Below are 625 nucleotides of genomic sequence, written 5' to 3' on the forward strand. Positions count from 1 at the left end.
CTCGCATTAATCCGTTATTGTTGTACATATTACATTATATAACCTAACCTATATAGCGATTCTAATTCACGATAGTACCCAAAATTAAATCATAAGCTCGATGAACAGTAATCAAATTAATGTCTATCACTGGTTATAGTAGTGGTTTCTCATCTATAATTTAATGTTATTGTCGTTAACAGGTTTTTCATTGAGGTGCGCCATTAAATTTTTATCCATCTTTACCCCCGAAGAAATCGGAATGCAAAACGCAGTAGCTACCCATTAATATTATTCTTATGTATACGCATGGGAAAATATCACATTTTCCGCGATGTTCTACAATTAAAAAAAATATGATAAATGATAATGATAATATTAATTCTGATAAACATGAAAAAGCTTTTCAGTTGCTTTATTTTTCGAACCTATCTAATAAAATGGAAGATACTCATAGAAAATGATAACAGTCAAACATATTAGCCGGTTTAGCCTATAATAACAATAATTCGGAATAAAATATTGATGATGAATTAATACCTACATCAGGCTTAAAGTAAAGTATTAACACGACTCAATGTTTGAATCAACTTTAATAAAGGATTCTTAAAAATAGTACCTATTATAAAAATGTATCGAACATTTA

This window comes from Rhopalosiphum maidis, chromosome 4, assembly GCF_003676215.2.
Source record: "Rhopalosiphum maidis isolate BTI-1 chromosome 4, ASM367621v3, whole genome shotgun sequence".
In the NCBI taxonomy this organism is placed as follows: Eukaryota; Metazoa; Arthropoda; class Insecta; order Hemiptera; family Aphididae; genus Rhopalosiphum; species Rhopalosiphum maidis.